This window comes from Hypanus sabinus, chromosome 8 (genome assembly GCF_030144855.1).
Source record: "Hypanus sabinus isolate sHypSab1 chromosome 8, sHypSab1.hap1, whole genome shotgun sequence".
NCBI lineage: Eukaryota > Metazoa > Chordata > Chondrichthyes > Myliobatiformes > Dasyatidae > Hypanus > Hypanus sabinus.
In genome coordinates, this window is record NC_082713.1 from 88,652,777 (window position 1) to 88,673,538 (window position 20,762).

The following is a 20,762-nucleotide window of genomic DNA, read 5'->3' on the forward strand; positions in this document are numbered from 1 at the left end:
TCATTATCCTGTTAAACCTCTTCTACATCCTCTCTAAAGCCTGTACATCTTTTCTATAATGGGTCAACCAGCACTAAGTTCGGTATTCCACATGCAGGCTAATCAGAGTGTAATGAAGCTGCAGCATAACTTGCCAGATTTTGATCCCAATTCCTTTGCTAATAAAGGCAAGCATGTAATCTACCCTATCAACCTGTGCAAACACTTTCAGGGATCTATGGACTGGGACTCAGAACCTTCTGTACATCATCCCATATTCTCCATGTTCCTTCATACTGGAGCAACCTGACTTGTTTGTGTCTCACTGCCAAAACTATACCTGCCATCCAGGAACAAAGGGTATCTTTGAATAGATGGATCTTGACTCATTCCAACAATACCTTTGACACTATTTCCCAAAGCTCAATTGGCTGTATGGATAAAGGCAGAAGGCACAGAAAATGCTAACATCCATAGTTAAGCAATACTTTTAAAAGCAAATTGCCTCACACAGGACTCTGCAAGAACCTTCATTAAAATCTGTCACTTTTTTCATACCCACTTCCAGTTTATTAAATGAATATGCACGTACTCTGTGCAGGGATTTGATCTCAGGATTATTAGCGTGGTAACGTATCTTCTGATCTGCTACCACACACAAAGTTTCTTGTGCCCAATTTTTCTATGTAGTCATAGAGAAATGGAATCATGTGGGAGAGAAACGGGAGCTTTGATACACCATGCCCACAAGCTAGTTGTACCTATCTACACTAGCCCCATTTACCCACAGAATGCCCATGGCTTTCTATGACTTGGCAATATAACCGTTTGTCCAGATGCTTCCTAAATGTGGTGAAGTGCCGGCCCTGAACAAAAGGAACTGCATTTCAGGTGGCACTGAAAATTCAAAGTTCAGAGTAAATTCATTATCTAAGTATATATGTCACCATATACCACCCTGAGATTCCGTTTCATGCAGACATACTCAATAAATCCATAATTGTATAATAACCACTACGAAAGACTGCACCAAATTGGGTGTTCAACCAATGTGCAGAAGGCAACAAACTGTGCAAATACAAAAAAATAAATAAACAAACAAACAAATAAATAAATAAATAATGAGAACGTGAGATGAAGAGTCCTTGAAAATGAGTACATAAATTTTGGAAACATTTCTCTGATGGGGCAAGTGGAGTTGAGTGAAGCTATCATTGTAGTGCAAGAGCCTGATGGCTGAGGGGTAATAACTGTTCCTGAACTTGGTGCAGCAGGTTGTGGGGCTCCTATATCTTCTTCATGATGTCAGCAGTGAGTAGAGAGTATGTCCTAGGTGGTAAGGGTCCTGATGATGGATGTAACTTCCTTCCAACAACCCTTCGTGTACAGTGCCTATAAAAATTATTCACCCCTCCCTCTGAAGTTTTCATGTTTATTGGTTTACAACATTGAATCACAGTGAATTTAATTTGGCTTTTTGACACTGATCAACAGATCTCTATAAAAAGATCTAAATTAATTACAAATACAAAACACAAAATAATTAATTGCCTAAGTATTCACCCCCTTTAATGTGATGCATCAAATCATCACTGGTGCAGCCAATTAAATTGGAAGGCACATTTTGAGTTAAACGGAGGTTACTGTGTGTAGTCAAATTGATTCAGTTGATTTAATAAAAAATACATCTATATCTGGAAGGTCCAACTGCTGCTGATTCAGTATCTTCTGACACTCCAAGCAACTCTGTGAAAAGGTTATTGAAAAGTATGTGAAGAGAGGGATACAAGAAAATTTCCAAGTCACTGAATACAACTTTAAATACAGGAAATGGAAAGAATATGGCACAGCTGTGAGTCTGCCTAGAGCAGGCTGCCCTCTAAAACTGAGTGACTGTGCAAGAAGGGGACAACTGAGGGAGACTACCAGCAGATCTATGACAGCTCTGGAGGAGTTACAAGTTCCAATGGCTGAGAGAGGAGAGGCTGCACATACAACTACTGTTGCCCAGTGCTTCACCAGTCTCAAATTTATGGGAGAATGACAAAAAGAAAGCCACTGTTGAAAAAAAACTCACATGAAATCTTGACTAGAGTTTATCAGAAGGCGTGTGGGAAACTCTGAAGTCAGCTGGAAGAAGGTTTTATGATCTGATGAAACCAAAATTGACCTTTTTGGATATCTGACGAAATGCTATGTTTGGTGTAAGCCAAACACCACACATCATCAAAAACACACCATCCCTACCGTGAAGCATGGTGGTGGCTGCATCATACTATGAGAATATAACCATATAACAATTACAGCACGGAAACAGGCCATCTCGGCCCTTCTAGTCCGTGCCGAATGCTTACTCTTACCTAATCCCAATGACCTGCACTCAGCCCATAACACTCCATTTCTTTCCTGTACATATACCTATCCAATTTTACTTTAAATGACAATATCAAACCTGCCTCTACCACTTCTACTGGAAGCTCGTACCACACAGCTACCACTCTCTGAGTAAAGAAATTCCCTCTCGTGTTACCTCTAAACTTTTGCCCCCTAACTCTCAACTCATGTCCTCTTGTTTGAATCTCCCCTACTCTCAATGGAAAAAGCCTATCCACGTCAACTCTATCTATCCCCCTCATAATTTTAAATGCCTCTATCAAGTCCCCACTCAATCTTCTGCGCTCCAAAGAATGAAGACCTAACTTGTTCAACCTTTCTCTGTAACTTAGGTGCTGAAACCCAGGTTATATTCTAGTAAATCTCAATAGACGATAGACAATAGGTGCAGAAGTAGACCATTCGGCCCTTCATGCCTGCACCGCCATTCTGAGATCATGGCTGATCATCTACTATAAATACCCGGTTCCTGCCTTGTCCCCATATCCCTTGATTCCTCTATCCATAAGATACCTATCTAGCTCCTCCTTGAAAGCATCCAGAGAATTGGCCTCGGTTATGGCCTCAGAGAATTGGCCTCCACTCCCTTCCGAGGCAGTGCATTCCAGACCCCCACAACTCTCTAGGAGAAGAAGTTTTTCCTTAACTCTGTCCTAAATGACCTACCCCTTATTCTCAAATCATGCCCTCTGGTACTGGACTCTCCCAGCATCTGGAACGTATTTCCTGCCTCTATCTTGTCCAATCCCTTAATAATCTTATATGTTGCAATCAGATCCCCTCTCAATCTCCTTAATTCCAATGTGTACAAGCCCAGTCTCTCTAACCTCTCTGCGTAAGACAGTCCGGACATCCCAGGAATTAACATTGTGAATCTATACTGCGCTTCCTCTACAGCCAGGATGTCCTTCCTTAACCCTGGAGACCAAAACTGTACACAATACTCCAGGTGTGGTCTCACCAGGGCCCTGTACAAATGCAAGAGGATTTCCTTGCTCTTGTACTCAATTCCCTTTGTAATAAACACCAACATTCTGTTAGCCTTTTTCACTGCCTGCTGTACTTGCTCATTCACCTTCAGTGACTGATGAACAAGGACTCCTAGATCTCTTTGTATTTCTCCCTTACCCAACTCTACACCGTTCAGATAATAATCTGCCTTCCTGCTCTTACTCCCAAAGTGGATAACCTCACACTTATTCACATTAAATGTCATCTGCCAAGTATCTGCCCACTCACTCAGCCTATCCAAGTCACCCTGAATTCTCCTAACATCCTCATCACATGTCACACTGCCACCCAGCTTAGTATCATCAGCAAACTTGCTGATGTTACTCTCAATGCCTTCATCTAAATCGTTGATGTAAATCGTAAACAGCTGTGGTCCCAATACTGAGGCCTGTGGCACCACACTAGTCACCACCTGCCATTCCGAGAAACACCCATTCACTGTTACCCTTTGCTTTTTATCTGCCAACCAGTTTTCTATCCATGTCAATATCTTCCCCCCCAAAGCCATGAGCTTTGATTTTACCCACCAATCTCCTATGTGGGACCTTATCAAATGCCTTCTGAAAATCAAGGTACACTGCATCCACTGGATCTCCCTTGTCTAACTTCCTGGTTACATCCTCAAAAAACTCCAATAAATTAGTCAAGCATGATTTGCCCTTGGTAAATCCATGCTGGCTCAGCCCAATCCTATCACTGCTATCTAGATATGCCACTATTTCATCTTTAATAATGGACTAGCATCTTCCCCACTACTGATGTTAGGCTGACAGGTCGATAGTTCTCTGTTTTCTCCCTCCCTCTTTTCTTAAAAAGTGGGATAACATTAGCCATTCTCCAATCCTCAGGAACTGATCCTGAATCTAAGGAACATTGGAAAATGATTACCAATGCATCCGCAATTTACAGGGCAATTTCTCCTCTGTACTCTCTCTATTTTGTTGACATCTTTCCTATAATTCAGTGATCAGAACTGTACACAATACTCCAATATTGGCCTTACCAATGCCTTGTACAATTTTAACATTACATCCCAAATCCTATACTCAATGTTCTGTTTTATAAAGGCCAGCATACCAAAAGTTTTCTTCACCACCCTGTCCACATGAGTTTCCACCTTCAGGGAACTATGCACCATTATTCCTAGATCAATCTGTTCTTCCATGCCTTACCTCTTACCATGTATGTCCTATTTGGATTATTCCTACCAAAATGTAGAACCTCACACTTATCAGCATTAAACTCCATCTGCCATCTTTCAGCCCACTCTTCTAACTGGCCTAAATCTCTCTTCAAGCTTTGAAAATCTACTTCATTTCCACAACGCCACCTATCTTAGTATCATCTGCATTCTTACTTCCAATTACATCCAATTTGCCACCCCATCATCCAGATCATTAATGTATATGACAGACAGCATTGGACCTAGTACAGATCCCTGAGGCACACCACTAGTCACTGGTCTCCAACCTGACAGACAGTTATCCACCACTACTCTCTGGCTATCCAGCCACTGCATCTAGCCAATCCATTTTACTACTTCAATATTAATACCTAAAGATTGAACCTTCTTAACTAACCTTCCATGTGGAACCTTGTCAAAGGCCTTACTGAAGTCCATAAAGGCAACATACACTGCTTTACCCTCCTCAACTTTCCTTGTAACCTCTTCAAAAGATTCAATAAGATTTGTCAAAGATGACCTTCCATGCACAAATCCATGTTGACTGCTCTTAATCAGACCCTGTCTATCCAGATAATTATATATACCATCTCTAACAATACTTTCCATTAATTTATCCACAACTGACATCAAACTTACAGGCCTATAATTGCTAGGTTTACTCTTAGAACCCATTTTAAACAATGGAACAACATGGGCAATACGCCAATCCTCTGGCACCATCCCTGTTTCTAATGACATTTGGAATATTTCTGCCAGAGTCCTGCTATTTCGACACTAACTTCCCTCAAGGTCCTAGGAAATATCCTGTCAGGATGTGGAGATTTATCCACTTTTATATTCCTTAAGAGTGCCAGCACTTCCTCCTCTTTAACCGTCATATTTTCCAGAATTTCCCTACTTGTTTCCCTTACCTTACACAATTCAATATCCTTCTCCTTAGTGAATACCGAAGAAAAGAAATTGTTCAAAATCTCCCCCATCTCTTTTGGCTCCACACATAGCTGTCCACTCTGATTCTCTAAGGGACCAATTTTATCTCTCGCTATCCTTTTGCTATTAATATAACTGTAGAAACCCTTTAGATTTAAGATCAGGAATGCTTCACTGCAGCAGACCCTAATGGGCTTGTGACAGTAGATGGTAAAATGAATGCAGCAAAATACAGGGAAATCATGGAAGAAAACTTGGTACAGTCTGCAAGAGAACTGTGACTTGGGAGAAAATTTGTCTTCCAGCAAGTCAAGCCTAGAGCCTAAAGCCTTGGCTACACAGGAAAGGCTTAAAAAATAACACAGCTAATGTCCAAGATTGGCAAGGTTAGGGTCCAGACCTCAATCCAATTGAGAATTTGAAAAGGGCTTTTCACTCACAATCCCCATGCAATCTGACAGAGCTTGAGCAGTTTTATAAAGACAAATGGTTACCGAGAAGGATGTCTACGTCAGTTCTCGAAAATTCTGATCGCACCCCTATTTCAACTGGTCCAGATACCAGCTCACAATTTATAATGATCCTATGCAAAGGTACAACTTCTGTTCCTTCTCCTGTGCCTCTCAAAGCTACCTCTCCAGTCTCGGGACCAAAATCTAGTAATTTACTGCGATTCAGTGACTGCTCAGCTCCAGTGTCCCTCCAGATCCGCACTGGAACTGGTGTGTCTCCCTCTTTCACAGACATGGTTCCTTCTGAAATAAATTTCTCAGGCCCCTCTCGTATTCTGTCTACCTGGGGCTTTCTCGTTGATTTACTGATCGACACAATACACCCTGTAGGGACTGTTGCTTTCCCTTTTCCTGTCTCCTTCCTCGGAGCAAAGTACTTAGATGCAATATGACCCACCTTTCCACAATTAAAACAGGTCAAGCCAGGACCCCTCCTGCCATCTTGCCTTTCCTCCTCCTTATTTTTACCACTAGCTCCCGGCTGAATCTCTGCCTCAGCCAGCGGGCTTTCTCTACCATTCCCACGGTCTTTCTGGTAACTCTTATTCGAGGAAAACTTTGTTTTGTGGGCTAGGGCATATTCATCTGCGAACCTAGCAAATTCGGATATAGACTTATTTGGCTTCTCGTTCAAGTACATCCGGATATCATCCGAAACACAACCTTTAAATTCCTCAATCAGAATTAACTCCCTTAAACACCGAAAATCCTGTTCCACCATTTCTGCTGCACACCAACGATCCAAGAGCACACCCTTCTCATAGGCAAACTCTGCATACGTCTGATTCCACACTTTCTTTAAATTTCTGAACTTTTGTCTATAGGCCTCAGGTACCAATTCGTAGGTCCGAAGAATGGCCTCCTTTACTTTCTCATAATCCTCAGACTCCTCCTCCTCCATGGACAACGTCGCATATGCCCGTTGTGCCTTCCCTTTTAACACACTTTGTAACAACGCCACCCACTGATCTCTGGGCCACTTCTGACTCACTGCCACCTTTTCAAAATGCAAGAAATAGCTATCAACATCCATCTCCTCGAACAGAGATACTAACCTAAACTCTCGACTAACATTAAACCGCTCCTCTCTGTCTGGCCCTTGAGCTCTTCGCTCTTGCCTGAACTTCTCCATGTCCAGCTCATGTTTCCTCTGTTTCTCCTCCTCATATTCCTTCTCCTTTTCAGCTCTTTCCTTCTCTTTCCTTCTCTTTTTCAGCTGCTTCCAGCTGTTTTAACTTAATTTCAGGCTCCAACCTTAATTTCTCCAACTCTAACTGAGCCGGCCCATTAGCTGGTACCTTTTCAGGGGTATTTTCCAATACCTCAGCCGAAAACACACTCTTCACAATATAATACTGAGTTATGGCCCTCCGCACCTCCCGCTTTTTCATTGACAACCTCATCTCTGCAAGATTTAGTCCTTTCACAATATTTATCAAGTCCGACTTTGAGGCAGCCTCTAGCGCCTCCAGAGTCGGGTTTTTTATAAATTCGTCTACGTCCATCTTTGCTGGTTTTCCGTCTGCTTACCCATGCAACCAGATCCAAGTTTGGACTTAAAAGCCCGATTTACTGGCCCTCTAATTTCCAATCAAATCTCGAGACGAGGCCCCACGTTGTTACGAACCCCGTAACTGGGTCACTTACCAGCAAAGATAGAGACGTCCGTTGGAGTCTGATGATACTATTTTTAACAGTATTTATTAGTAAAAATACACAAAAATAATATCAATGCAAATATACAGATAATATACGTTGTCAATACTAAACCTATAAGTGCAGGTATAATAATAATCAATAAGAAATAAGCTCTATCGTTGTCTAGGGGATAATGTATTGTCCGATGGAAATATAAAGTTCACTGCAGTTCACACAAGCTGCCGTCTTTTGGTTGTTGCTGTGTTGCAATTGTTGGAGAGAGAGAGAGGGATTAGAAAAATGGGAACAGTTACCACTACGGGTATTTTTCAACCTTCCTTTATGATTTCGATCTGTCAAGTGTCTCGTTGTCATGGCCGTACAAGTGTGACCTCTCCTTTAGCTAAACCATTCTTCCATGGTGAGCTCACCACCCAGGCAAGGGAGGACGCACACGAGCACCCACCAGCTTTCACTATAAAACGCTGTCACGGGACTTCTAGTGTTTCTCCCGGTGCATCTGAAGGAGTGTTCCCCAGACCCTCTTTTATCCTTACTCACGGGGTCTCAGATGTCAATCAGGTTGGGATGATGCAATCCCTCAACCAGACCACTCTGGTTGTCCCCTGAGGGGTTTCATTGAATAGTACAGTACTCAATACACAATTCCGTCTCCAAGAGACAATGGCAGCAATCAGTGGTTCCGTTTTGCTTATGTCAGGAGACATTCCAAACCTTGTGTATTCTGTGTCTCTCTCCTGTATGATGTGTATCTCTCTCATTTCCTGGGTCTCAGACCCGAAATAATAGCGATCTTGCGATTCTTTAAAAGGAGGGGGCGACTTTGTACCCTTCGGCCCCTCAGAGTTGCTTCACCTTCGTAACACTATCATCCCCTATATTAAGCTGCAAGCTGAAGTGAGAATTACATATATACTGACTTGAAGGGAGTGAACACTTATGCAATCAATTATTTTGTGTTTTATATTTGTAATTCATTTAGATCACTTAGTCTTCCCTTTGACAAGAAAGAACTTTTACTGTTGATCAATGTCAGAAAAGCCAAATTAAATCCACTGTGATTCAATGATGTAAAACAATAGAACATGAAAACTTCCAAAGAGGGTGAATACTTTTTATCGGCACTATACAGGTGCTCAATGGTAAGGAGGGCTTTGCCCTTGATGGCCTGGCCCGAATTCATTACTTTTTGTCGGATTTTCCATTCAAGGGCATTGGTGTTTCCATGCCAGGCTGTGATGCAGCCAGTCTTTAAACTCTCCAATGTGCATCTATAGAAGTTTGTCAAAGTTTTGGATGTGGTGCTGAATCTTCACAGAATGCTTAGGAACTGCTGTGCTGTCTCAATAATTGCACTTACATAAATGGCCCATGACAGTATCTCCAAAATGATGACAGCCGTGGAACTTTACATGGCTGACCATATCCACTTCTGACCTAAGGACTGGCTCATGGACCTCTGGTTTCCATCCTCCTGAAGGCAATAATCAGCTCCTTGGTCTTGGTGACATTGAGTGAGAGGTTGTTGTTGTGGCACCACTCAGCCAGGTTTTCAATCTGCTTCCCATCTGCTGATTTGGCGCCACCTTTCAATCAGCCTACGACAGTCAACTCGACTTGAATATGGCAGCGGAGCTGCGCTTAGCCACACAATCATAAACATAAAGTGAGTCAATCACAATCAGAATCACTAGCATATGTCGAGAAATTTGATAACTTCGCAGCAGCAGTACAATATATATATAAGCTCAATGAACTAAATAAAATTACAGAAGGGATAAGTGAAGCGGCCATCGTCAGGAGTAGAAGCGACAGACTTTTGCTCACTCGGACTTCAGCGAGGTAAGTGGGTAAGTGCACTTTGCTTTTGGTGTTTCTTTGCTTTTTTTTTGAGGAATAGCAAGCATGTCGGTAGGTTAGTATTTTACTCTGGGTGTCGGATGTGGGAATCCTTGGAATCTTCCAGTCTCCCAGATGGCCACATCTACACCAGGTGCACCGAGATGCAGTTTCTGAGAGACTGTGTTAGGGATCTGGAACTGTGGTTCAATGACCTACTGCTTAATAAGTAGAGTGAGCAGGAGATAGAGAGGAGCTACAGTGAGTTAATCACCCCGAGGGTGCAGGAGGTAGATAAGCGGGTGACGGTCAGGGAAGCGAGAGAAAGAGCTCAGATAGTAGGGAGCACCCTGTGGCCGTCCGCCTCAGTAATTGTTATATCGTTTTGGATGCGTTTAAGGGGATGACCACGGCGACTGGGTCTCTGGCACTGAGACTGGTTCCGTGGTGCAGAAGGGAGAGAAGAAGATGAGGAATGTGGTAGTCATAGGGGATTCAATAGTGAGGGGAACAGACAGGAGGTTCTGTCAGCCTGATAGAGAAACCCACATGGTGTGTTGCCTCCCAGGTGCCAGGGTACAGGATGTCTCAGATCAGGTGCAGAATATTCTGAAGCGAGAGGGTGAACAGCCAGAAGTTGGTACTAATGACAGAGGTATAAAAAGAGAGGAGGACCTGAGGAAAGAATTCAGGGAGTTAGGTAGGAAGCTGAAAGCAGGACCTCTAAGTTAGTAATCTCAGGATTGCTGCCGGTGCCACATGCTGGTGAGTGTGAGAATAACATGATTAATAACATGTATTAATGTGTGGCTGAAAGACTGGTGTAGGGGGCAGGGCTTCAAGTTCCTGGATCATTGGGGCCTCTTCTGGTGGAGGTAGAACCTGCACAAAAAGAACGGGTTACACCTGAATCCAAAGGGGTCCAATACCCTAGCAGGTGCATTTAATAGAGCTGTTAGGGAGGGTATAAATTAATTTGGCAGGGGGACAGGAACTGGAGTTATAGCACTGAGGAAGGGGAAAACAGAAATAAAGATAGCGTGCAACAGAGATTATAGAAAGAACAGGCAGGAGATGAGGCTTAATCACAGCCAGTGGCATGAGTTACAGGACAATAGATGGGTGGTGCAGTTAAAACAGAAAGCAACAAATACTGGACTGAGAGTGTTGTATCTGAATGCACACAGCATAAGGAGTAAAATAGACAATCTTGAAATTCAGTTACAGACCGGCAAATATGACGTTGTGGCCATTTCTGAAACTTGGCTAAAGGATGGCTGCCATTGGGAGCTGAACAGCCAGAGATATACGGTGTATCGGAAAGATAGGTTAGCAGGCACCATGGGTGGTGTGGCTTTGTGTATAAGAATAATATTAAATCTTTGGAAAGAGATGACATAGGATTGGAAGGTGTAGAGTCTCTATGGTTGAGTTAAGAAATGGCAAGGGTAAAAGGACCCTAATGGCAGTTGTATACAGGCACCCAAACAGCAGCTGCGATGTGAATTGCAAATTACAGAAGGAGATAGAAAAGGCATGTCAGAAAGGCAATGTTGTGATAATCATTTGAGATTTTAACATGAGAGTGGATTGGGAAAATCAGGCCAGTACTGTACCTCAAGAGAGAATTTGTAGAATGGCTATTTAGAACAGCTTGTTGTTGAGTCCACAGGGGGATCAGTTGTGTTGGATTGGGTGTTGTGCAATGATCTGGAAGTGATAAGAGAGTTTAAGATTAAGGAAGCCTCAGGGACCGGTGATCACAATATGATCAAGTTCACATTGAAATTTGAGAGGGAAAAAAATAAAATCCAATGTGACGGTATTTCAGTGGAATAAAAGAAATTACAATGGCATGAGAGGGTATCTAGCCAAGGCATCAAAAGGTATGGAGTGAAGGCAGGGGAGTGGAGATGTCTGGAAGAATTGGATCAGGCCATGTTTGAATGGCAGAGCAGACTTGATAGACCGAATGACCTACTTCTGCTCCTATAGCTTATGGTTTATAGTATATTAAACAGTTAAATTAAAAATAGTGCAAAACAGAAATAATATTAAAAAAGTGAGTCAATGTCCATTTATGAATTGGATGGCAAAGGGGAAGAAGCTGTTCCTGAATCACTGAGCGTGTGTCTTCAGGCCTCTGCTTCTCCTTCTGATAAAAAGATGGCATGTCCTGGGTGATGGGAGTTCTTAATAATGGATGCTGCCTTTCTGAGGCATTGCTCCTTGAAGATCTCTTGGATACTACATTGGTTAGTACCCAAGATGGAACTGACTGATTTTACAACTTTCTGTCACTTCATTTGATCCCCTCCCCCATACCAGACGGTGATGCAGTCTGTCAGAATGCTCTCCACGTTACATCTGTAGAAGTTTTTGAGTGTTTTAGGTGACATACCAAATCTCCTCCAACTCCTAATGAAACATAGATGCTGCCTTGCCTTCTTTATAGCTGAATTGATATGTTGGGACCAAGTTAGAGCCTCAGAGATCTTGACCCCCAGGAACGTGAAACTGCCCATACTCTCCACTTCTGATCCCTTTATGAGGATTGGTTTGTGCGCCCTTGTCTTACCCTTCCTGAAGTACACAATCAGCTCTTTCATCTTACTGACGTTGAGTGCAAGGTTGTTGCTGTGACACCACTCCACTAGTTGGTATATCTTGCTTCTGTACTCCCTCTCATCTCCATCTGAGGTTCTACCAACAATGGTTGTATCATCAGAAAATTTATAGATGATATTTGAGCTCTGCCTAGCCACACAGTCTTGAGTATAGAGAGAGTAGAGCAGTGTGCTAAGCACACACCCCTGAAGTGCACCAGTGTTGATCGTCAGCAAGGAGAAGATATTATCACCAATCCGCACAGATTGTGATCTTCTGGTTAGGAAGTCAAGGATCCAATTGCAATGGGAAGTACAAAGGTCCAGGTTATTGACACCAGCTAGCTTATCGATCAGGACTGTGGGAATGATGGTGTTAAACATTGAGTTCTGGTCTATAAACAGCATCCAGAGATAGGTGTCTAGGCAATTTGAAGAGCCATTGGAATTGTGTCTGCCGTAGACCTTTTGTGGCAATAGACAAATTACACTAGGTCCAGATCCTTGCTGTGGCAGGAGTTGACCAACCTCCCAAAGCAATTCATCACTGTAGAAGTTCTCACACTACTCTACTTGGGTACTTCTATAATTGTTGCCCTTTTGAAGCAGTTGAGAACATCCAACCATAGCAGTGAGAAGTTGAAAATGTCTTTGAATACTCCTGTCAGTAGTTTGGCACAAGTTTTCAGAGCCTTGCCAGCTACTCCATAGGGGCTTTCCACCTTGCGAGGGTTCACTCTCTTCAAAGTCAGCCTAACATCGGCCTCCGAGACAGAGATCACAGGGTCACCAAGTGCAGTGGGGATCTTCACAGCTGTAGTTTTATTTTCCCTTTCAAAGTGCGCATAGAAGGCATTGAGCTCATCTGACAGTGAAGTATCACTGCCATGCATGCTATTGAGTTTCACTTTGTAGGAAGTAATGTCCTGCAAACCCTCCCAGAGTTGTCGTACATCCAATGTTGCCTCTCAGCTCACTCGCAATTGTCTCTTTGCCCTTGAAATAGCTCTTTGCAAGTTACACCTGGTTTTCTTGTACAGACCTGAGTCTCCAGACTTAAGCGCCACAGATCTAGCCTTCAGCAGATGACGTACCTTTTGGTTTGGGAACAAGTAGCAAGATTTCATAGGCACACACCCATCCACACAGGTTTTAATGAAGTTGGTAACAACTGTAGCATACTCACCCCAGTTCAACGATGAATCCCTGAACACAGTCCAATCCACTGATTGAAACCAGTACTGCAAGTGCTCCTGTGCTTCCCTGGTCCATACCTTCTTGGCCCTCCCTACTGGAGCTGCAGTCTTCAGTCTCTGCCTATACTCAGGGAGTAGAAATACATCCAGGTGATAAGTCTTCCCGAAATGAGGGTATGGAATAGCATTCTTGATGGTGGTGTAACAATGGTCCAGTGTGTTGTTTCCTCTGGTATACAAGTGATCTGTTGATGGTAATTATTTAGTGATTTTTTTTTCGTCTGGTCTGGTTAAAATCTCCGAAAATGATGGTGAAGGTGTCAGGGTGTGCAGTTTTGTGCAGATTGATCATCCAGACCCTGTTTGACTTTAGCCTGAGGTGGAATGTACACCGCTACCAAAATGATCACTGAAATCTCCCACTGCAGGTAAAATGGCCTACACTTCATTGCTCGGTATTCCAGGTCTGGTGAGCAGAGTAGGGAAGTCACTAACACATTAATACACCACAAGGAGTTGATCACAAGGGATACACCTCCACCTCTCGAAGATCGTATCCTGACGGCGTATAGTGAACCCGTCAATCTGAATCACTGCGTTCAGTTCGGAATGGGTAAAGCAGAATCCCATGAAGGAGAGGATGCAGACAGTCCCTCGATTCAGCACCCTAGCTCTCAGATCATCAGTTCTATTTACTAGAGACTATACATTTGCCAGTAATACAGTCGGTATTCGGAGTAGAAAACCCTGTTGTTTTTTTTAACGCACTTATCGCCCTGAGCGATTGGCACGTTTCCTTCAAGGTGTCCAACGAGAATTACAACCACCATCAGCATAATTTCCATTAGTTTTAAGCAGTGATAGATTGCTCAATTGCATTAAAACATCTTTATTAACTGTATGGACCTTGGATGCAGTTGTGATCCTCTGCAGTAGCATGCTGAAACAGGAATATTTAACAGTATCCATTGAGCTGTGCTGCAAAGAGTTTGCCTCAAAGCACCCTGGAAGCACAGTGCTGTTGAAATTTCAGGATATCACAACATTTATTACAGTTGACTAGTATTTAGGCACCTCTGTATGAGTCATCTGCTTGTCCTTGTAATTGGCTTCATAAACTGTATTATAAATGAATACTTCCGTGGTTTTAAACGTTTGACAGTCTGCCTTCAAATTTCATCATCATATGTTTTATTTCCATCCTGCCTGTCAGAATACTGGAATCAAATGCTCACGATACAGGCTGAGATATTATGCTATCTCCAGGTCACACTTCCTCCACTTCTGCAACTATACCAGAAATTATGTCAGGTATCCAAGACCCCTCAGCATACCATGTCAATGCTGACCATCTAAAACCAAAACAATACAAATGCCATTGTCAGCATTCTTTCCTTGCTCACAAGAGCTCATCTAGATCTTTTGAAATGCTGTGGGATTGCATGGCTCCAATTACCTTTTCACAGAAGCAACCTTATCCTCTGCCTTCTGTTAGGAAGCCAAATGTGGAATCAATTTGTCAACTTCTCCTGATTCCCATGGAATTTAACTTACCATGTGGATCACATGAGACCTTGTCAAAGGCCTTACTGAAGTCCATGTAGACCATATCCGGACTTCCCTCATCAATACATTGCATTACTTCATGGAGTCATAATTTCTAGCACAGAAGAATAACACAAAAGGTCACAGAGCATCATGGATGCAGGACGAAGTCAAGTTGGCGCTAAACGACAACTCCTTTGCTTGCATCTTCGGAAACAGCTCTATTTCCATCTTTGATATTTCTGTTTTCCCTTTTCAGCGTGTGGGTGTGTTGGGGTTTTCTTTTGAAGACCCTGACCTGGAGTTACATTCTGACTTTGGTTCTTTGTGGGAATGGAACCTGCTTTCAGGGCCTCACGACCAGCCGCTTTTTGATATCCCAAAGACGCGGCCTGGAAGACTAGCGTGCCTTCAGGGTTCTGGGATTCTGTGGCTCTGGGGACATGCTGATTCTCCACGGGTGCCCCTGACTGAAGCATGGCGGGAGAACACAGAACATCGGGAGCAGCCGGTTAGCTGCCGGGGATTGGGAGCCCAACCAGCTGAGCCTTTTTGGTGCCAACTCTCCAGGCGCACAGCTCGGAAAAAGCAACGCAACAGACTTTGAACATCATAAATCAGTGAATTGCTTGTTATGTCTTCCCTCTCACTGCAAAATGGGGACACCTCTTTTTCCCTTATTAGGGAGAAATAGAGCCTGTGGTATGTCAAATTATGAGGTGAATGAGTAGTCTTTGGGGTACTGTGTCTGTGATTGATACTTTGCTGCATGCTTGAGTGCTCGTTAGGGGTCGCTGATGCTTTTTGCTGGTGGGGAGGGGGTGGTTGCCTTGCTTGTGGGAGGGGGGAACTGGGGGGGGCTTTGGGGTTCTAACGTTTAACTGTCTTTCATTCTTTGGGGCACTCCTCTGTTTTTTTGGATGTTTGTGATGAAAGAGAATTTCAGGATGTATATTGTATACATTTCTCTGACATTAAATGTATCTGTTGACCTATTGATCTTCCTGACAAACTCTCTTTGATTAAATCTGCCTTTCAAGTTCCCTCAGAATTTTATCCAATTTTCCTTCTCCTGGCATTAGCTTCACAGGCTTGTAATTAGCTGACTTTTTCCTACTGCCTTTGGTGCATAAAGCACTACACTTGTTGTCATCCTTAGGCTGAGGATTTCATGATCTACAGTTTCATATCTCTGGGTCAAATTGTCCCCTGACCATCTCTGTGCTATTTTGAAATCATTAACTTCCCTATTATTGATTCTTTGATTTGAGAAGTGGTCTTTCCCCATTAATCACCATCTTTATTGATTAACTATTAAGGGGGCTGCTGTTACTGTCTAACATTCCCTTCAGTTAGGCAACGACCTAAATCCTAGTTTGGTGTTAGTAGCTGTCAGTATGTCAGGATCATTTGTGTATGGATATCTTCTTCCTCAACCAGATTCTCCCTCCCTCCTCTGAGAGTTCACTTGCCTGAACATTTCAGGAGGTGACTGTAGTCTGTAACTCCTGCTTGGCACTGAATCTTAATCAGTTGAGGTTATCACTTGTCTCCATTGTGTTTTGAGCATCCTACCTGATGCATCAATCAAATCTTACATTAATATGAAAATTCCAAGCTCCCCTTATGGCATTTTCCTCGTTCATAGAAACATAGAAAACCTACAGCACAATGCAGGTCCTTTGGCCCACAAAGTTGTGCCGAACATGTCCCTACCTTAGAAATTACTAGGCTTACCCATAGCCCTCTATTTTTCTAAGCTCCATGTACCTATCCAAAAGACTCTTAAAAGACCCTATCGTTCCCACCTCCACCACCGTTGCCAGCAGCCCATTCCACGCACTCACCACTCTCTGAGTAAAAAACTTACCCCTGACAAACCCTCTGTACCTACTCTTAAACCTGCACCTTAAACCTATGTCCTCTTGTGGCAACCATTTCAGCCCTGGGAAAAAACCTCTGACTATCTACATGATCAATGCCTCTCATCATCTTATACACTTCTACCAGGTCACCTCTCATCCTCCATTGCTCCAAGGAGAAAAGGACAAGTTCACTCAACCTATTCTCATAAGGCATGCCCCCCAATCCAGGCAACATCCTTGTAAATCTCCTCTGCACCCTTTCTATGGCTTCCACATCCTTCCTGTAGTGAGGCAACCAGAACTGAGCACAGTACTCCAAGTGGGGTCTGACCAGGGTCATATATACCTGCAACATTACCTCTCAGCTCCTAAATTCAATTCCACAATTGATGAAGGCCAATACACCATACGCCTTCTTAACCACAGAGTCAACCTGCGCAGCTGCTTTGAGTGTCATATGGACTCAGATCCCAAGATCCCTCTGATCCTCCACATTGCAAAGAGTCTTACCATTAATCCTGTATTCTGCCATCATATTTGACCTACCAAGATAAACCACTTCACACTTATCTGGGTTGAACTCCACCTGCCACTTCTCAGCCAGTTTTGCAACCTATCGATGTCCCACTGTAACCTCTGACAGCCCTCCACGCTATCCACAACACCTCCAACCTGCAGAAATGGCTCCTGTATCTCTAAACGTCTCAACCTTTGTGAGGATGCACTTTTCCTTCCTTCCTTTTATCATCCTGAGTTATGGTCACTTTCTGTCATCCTCAGACCTTGTCTCTTTAACACTGTGCCCTATACAGTACAGCAAAAAAATAATTTATTGTGGATATACAAGAGACAGCTGGTGGTGGAATCCGGGGCAAGAAAGAAGTTGCTAGAAGTTGCTAGAGGAACAGTAGCATCTGTGGAGGGTATTCAATGTTTCAGGTCAACATCTGCTTCTGATGTCCACTGTCAGTTCTCCTCTGTCAACCTTGCCTGAATTCCTCTGGCAGCTTCTTTTTCTCTTGCTACTGAAAATGATAAGCATGTTGTTATCTATCTGTGAGAACTAAAGTTAAAGGAATTGGACTTAATGTCTGGGATAATGTTATCAGTCAGTAGCAAATTGCTAATTGTTTTAAGACATTCTTATTTTTACATAAATGTTTCAATATCAATATTTTAAATAAAATATTGCCAAACAAAACATTATGTGACAAGTTACTCTCACTATTTCAATCTCAAATTAGTCTGCCATCATCTGTCTTCTTCCAGGTGTTCTTCCTACAACTTTTACTGCACAAGAAATGTTACACAGCGCTACACTCTAATACCAGTGTATGAAGCAGAATGTTATTTCTTCTCACTGGAGGCATCAGACTATTTAAGATAAATGAACTAGCCCCACAAAGGAGTCTGTTTTGAGATGAACATGATCAGCATTTGGTTGCAGTGTCACTCCAAGGACAATATTTCTGAAACTTGCAAACTCCAATTTAAGTATTTAATTGCACAATGAATGCAGACACCAATGAAATATGCAAAGCCTCAGTAGCAATAGAGAACTAAATTAAATGAAATACAGCTTTTGAATTTTCTTTCGTTAAGATCTTTGCTTATGAAACAATTTTTATACACCAATATTGAAGTGTTGTGTTTGATCAAACTGAGCTTTGATCTGATAGGCACCTGCATGTTCCAAGAAGTTCAACAAAGCAAAAGAGAAAGTGAAGAGGGGATTGATTAAAGTAAAACATGGTTTTTTTCATATTCTCAAAAGCTTTCCTTTCATCACTCTGTACCTCTCCATGATCCCATACTCATAATTAACTGAAGCTTCTTATTTAACCTGTTGCTCTTTGATCAGAACATATTTCCTGTAAAATGCAAATATATTTAGATCTGAGGGCAGATTTGAGTAAAGATACAACTCATGAATGGGAATATTCATAATCACTGATACTTCCTACACTTGATCAAAATCTCTTTGAATGCTGTTTGCATTTCATGGTATGAAAAGTTCTATTTGATTTTATTTTTTAAAGGTGCATTGCTTTTGAGAAGAGTGCTCATTCCAAATTTCATTATATTTTTCAATGTGATTAATCACTTGAGCTCGCAACTCGAGGTAAAGTACGACATGAAACTTGACACATCTCTCACAGGTTTAATGGCACTTTTCTTCCTTCTCATAATTTCATTCTATTTTTATTTGTACATGGATGCATAAGGTCAGTTTCTCTCAATCTCTTGAGATGGTAATCTATCTCAGATTTTTTTTAGGTAGAGGTGCTGTATGGTAGTGGACCTTGCCGCACTGACAAGCCCACACTGCCCAATTACACCCATGTGACAAGTTAATCGCTAATCCCATACGCCTTTGGAATGTGGAAAGAAACCGGAGCAGCTGGAGGAAGTCTGTGCGTCATGGGGAGAATATAAAAACACCTTTCAGATTGTTGTGGAAATTGACTCAGGCTGCTGGTGCATTAATAGCGTCATGCCTCCCAAGCTTTTTTTATTTTATCTAAAAAGCCTTGTCCAGAATCAATCAACAATTTACAGGTACCAGTAATAGAACCATTAACAAAAGGTTTTAAATTTAAAAGATCGTCCGTAAATTTTTATCAGGAGCTATAGGAAAAGTAGTTAAATGAAAATGTAGAAAATCTCTAATTTGAAGGTGTCTGTAACATTGTGCTTTTGGGAGTGCAAATTTAGTTGACAATTGGTCAAATGAAGCAAGAGATCCTGAGATAAGCAGGTCCCAAAAACACTTAATACCTAGTTCATCCCAATCTTTAAAGACTTTATCAGTCATGGAAGGGATAAAAAAATAATTAAGGAGAATGGGAGATGATAATGAAAAATTCGCTAAACCAAAACATTTCCTAAATTGAGCCCAATTCCTTAAAGTTTGCTTAACAATTATGTTATCTGTTATTTTATTTGCTGAAAAAGAAGAGTATGATCCAAGAAGAGAGACAATAGAGGAATTTTTTACAGAATTGACTTCTAAGGAGACCCATGATGGGCAATCTTTACGATAAATAATATAGGACCAGAAAGTAATATTCCTTATATTGGCAGCCCAATAGTAAAACCTAAAATTGGGTAGGACTAGTCAACCCATCTCTTTATTTCTTTGTAAGTAAACTTTACTTAAATAAGCTTGTTTATTATTCCAAATATAAGATGTTAAAATTGAATTTTTTAAAATATCTTTTTCAGACCTTACCTATTTTTATTCCTAAGACCTATTTTGATTCTTAATAGCATTATGCCAACTGCTACGCTACCCTGCCCTCCCCCCGTCCCACCCCAGCTCCCATGTTGTTAAGATAGTGGTTTCTGGAGTTTGACACAAAAGCAACATATAGATAAAATCCAGCTTTTGAAAATCAGCATGGTGAGTAACTCAGATGGGAACTTGCTTTTCAATGTAGCTCCTTATAATACATGGTGCTATTACCTTATTTATGCTAACCTGGTCATTGGCATAAGGAGTTGAATAATACCCCATCTCAGCAATTAATGCTACTGTCCAAAAGGACTTGGCAAGTTGCTTGAGAGGCTCTACAGATCGTACACAACATGTCCTAATTTCCAATGAACCCTCAAATGTGTGAACACTGAGCCAGTCAAGTGGGTTGTTTGTCCAGGAAGTGTTGAAATGCTTGATGGTGTCAGAACTGCACCCACCCATGTAATGGAGAGCACTGGACCACAGTTCTGACCTGTGAAGTCTGTGGAGAGAAGGGAGTCAGAAAGTCTGTTATGGCTACAGGACACCCCACTCCTGGCCTGTCGTAGCAAGGACAGGAATTCTTTGGCTGTTTCAGTTATGGTCAAATGTGTCTCACACTCTGTAAATAGAGTACAATTTGACAACAGTAATGCTATTGGATGACAAGGGCAGACAGTTAGACTCAATCTCATTGGGCTTTCTTGTTCCCCGGCATTTATGTGGAGTAAACGTCATTTGCCACTTGTCTGCCTATGTTTGAGAGTTGTCCAGTTGTTATATGTCAGGACTAAGTGCATCG

General features: G+C 42.1%; 1 long non-coding RNA gene across 2 annotated transcripts in view; it reads right to left on the reverse strand.

Annotated features, from left to right (window-relative positions):
- Window positions 1–18,065, reverse strand: part of LOC132398282 (uncharacterized) — a 30,551-nt gene extending 12,486 nt beyond the window's left edge. Inside the window, exon 1 of one of the 2 annotated variants that reach the window (XR_009513604.1) lies at window positions 17,567–18,065. This is a non-coding gene — a long non-coding RNA (uncharacterized LOC132398282). Of the gene's footprint in view, window positions 1–14,866; window positions 15,097–17,566 lie in introns of those variants that run through there. The other variant, XR_009513605.1, reaches the window with a different exon arrangement.
- Between the last annotated feature and the right edge of the window lie 2,697 nt (window positions 18,066–20,762).